Source organism: Symphalangus syndactylus, chromosome 18 (assembly GCF_028878055.3).
Source record: "Symphalangus syndactylus isolate Jambi chromosome 18, NHGRI_mSymSyn1-v2.1_pri, whole genome shotgun sequence".
NCBI classification, from domain to species: domain Eukaryota; kingdom Metazoa; phylum Chordata; class Mammalia; order Primates; family Hylobatidae; genus Symphalangus; species Symphalangus syndactylus.
The window spans coordinates 15,748,553-15,750,875 of NC_072440.2; the positions used below are offsets into that span (position 1 = coordinate 15,748,553).

Below are 2,323 nucleotides of genomic sequence, written 5' to 3' on the forward strand. Positions count from 1 at the left end.
CTGTGATAGTTAAAATGTATATATTAAAGGCTGTCTGTGATAATTATAATGTATATAATATATTAAAGGCTGTCTGTGATAGTTAAAATGTATATATTAAAGGCTGTCTGTGATGGTTACAATGTATATAATATATTAAAGACTGAGAAGTCTCACAGTGCATATACTGGTTTCCTTCTCTTTAACCCGGTATTTCTTGAATTTATTGGGTCATAACAGATTTTTGGTTTTGGAGATTTTTCTGTGGCCTTTGGCAATGCTATTCAACAGTATTTCTTGTGCTCCTCTTTTGGGCACGAGAGGATTGCATCTTCCTGCTCCCATCCATGTGACTTGCTTTGATCAACACATTGTGAGCAGAAGAGATATGTGCCACTCTGGATAAGAACCTTTAAGAACCATATTTCTCTCACTATGCCATGGCAATCAGCGATCCCCCAACGGTGGGGCAGCTACAGGCGGGGTCTGGGAGTGAGGACGACTTAAAATGAAGCCCAGCCACATTTGCTGGGCATACAGCACGAATGAGAAATAAACCTTTTGGGTTTTGCTTGTTAATGCAGCATAACTCAGCCTATCCTATATGATAATACCAGCTAGAAACATCTTCAAGGAAACCAGGATCCCAGAAAACCTGGTTTACAAAGTGCTAATCTGGTCCAATCAGAAGTAGTAGTGCAGTTTAGTGACTAAGCTAGTTTCCTTAATAAAATCCAGGCTGAGTGCAATGGCTCATACCTATAATCTCAGCACTTTGGGAGGCAAAGGCAGGAGGATTGCTTGAGCCCAGGAGTTCAAGATCAGCCTAGGAAACACACCCCATCACTACAAAAAATAAAAATAAAAATAAAATAGCTGGGCATAGTAGCATGCACCTGTAGTCCCAGCTACTCCAGAGGCTGAAGCAAGAGGATTGCTTGAGTCCAGGAGTTCAAGATCAGCCTGGAAAACAGTGAGACCCCATCTCTACAAAAAAAAAAATTTTTTTAATTAGCTTTTATTTAATTAAAACCTCCTCAGGAAGCTGAAGCAGGAGGATTGCTTGAGCCCAGGAGGTCAAGGCTGCAGTGAGCTGTGATTGTGCCACTGCACTCCAGCCTGAGCAACAAAGCAAGACCTTGCCTCAAAAAAAGTAAATAAAAACACCCCAAACTTAATTGGCCATGGGGAGGGGAGACTGGATCTTCCCACTGGAGTCATCCACCTATTAGTTTGGGACACCCCTTGGGGTGCCCTTTTTCGTCACCTTCCCAGGGGCTGAGCACCCTGAGGTGAGGGGCTCATCTCATTGCCTCTATCACCCAGCACCTGACCTCTGAGGAGTGAAGGTGAATCAGTGAGAGGAGCCTGTAAGGGCATTCCCTGGGTGGAGGTCCCCTCGGGAAGCAGGGTGACTCAGGGAAGAGGCTCTGAGCTGCTGGTGGGACTGCAGGAGCTGGAGAGGGTGTGCTGGGAGGAAGTCTGGTGGCAGAGAAAGGCGCTGGGTTTGTGGCAGGGCCTCAGCTTGCCCAGCAGCAACGTGGGTCCACTCAGGAAGCTGGGTGACTCCAGGGAAAGGCTCTGAGCTGCTGACAGGGCTTCAGGGGCTGGAGGGGGTGTACTGGCAGGGGAGGCTTGGAGGCACAGAAAGGTGCTGGGGGTGTGGTGGGGCCTCAGCTTGCCCAGCAGCAACGTGGAGGGCAGATGGGCCCAAGGCTGAAAACAGGCCTCGGCCCCCAGGGGGAAGCTGTTGCAGCAACCCAGGTAGAAAGTACCAGGGCTGACCCTGGCAGCAGTGGGCTGGGGACGAGAGACCAGATTCCAGAGATGACGGCAGAGGCAGTGCTGGGACCAGCTGGAGTTGGGGCGAGGGGGTCTCCCTGAGTCCCCAGTTCCAGGCTGGGGTGGCTTGGGAGCTGCAGAGCTGAGGTGCTGTGAGCTGGAGGGCTTGATGTTGAGGGGCTGCTGGTGTCGAGTGGAGCCAAAAGGTGGGTAGGTGGCCCCGAATCCCCCCAGAGTCAGAGACTGAGGACCCAGGTCCTCAGGGGGAGCACAGCCTTCCCAGAGGTGGCTGTGTACACTCAGCACAGCGGCTGCAGCTGGGCCTTGGTGACAAGCTCAGTGTCCAGGATGGAGACGGGGTGCCTGAGAGTCTGGGGTTGAGGAAGGAGGGGGATTCTAGGAGGGTCTGGTCCGCAGTGCCCAGGAGAGAGCCCCTGGGCTGCGGCAGGGCCATCCAAGGAGTGAGGCTGTAACCCTCTAGGGAGGACTGTCCTAGAGGAGCTTGGCTGTGAGGGAAGCAGGGTACATCGGGGCTCCTTGGAAAGGATGTAGACAGGGAGAG

The 2,323-nt window shown here is 51.7% G+C and overlaps 1 pseudogene; it reads right to left on the reverse strand.

Annotated features, from left to right (window-relative positions):
• Positions 1-2,323, reverse strand: part of LOC134733491 (large ribosomal subunit protein eL33-like) — a 346,767-nt pseudogene that overhangs the window by 4,772 nt on the left and 339,672 nt on the right.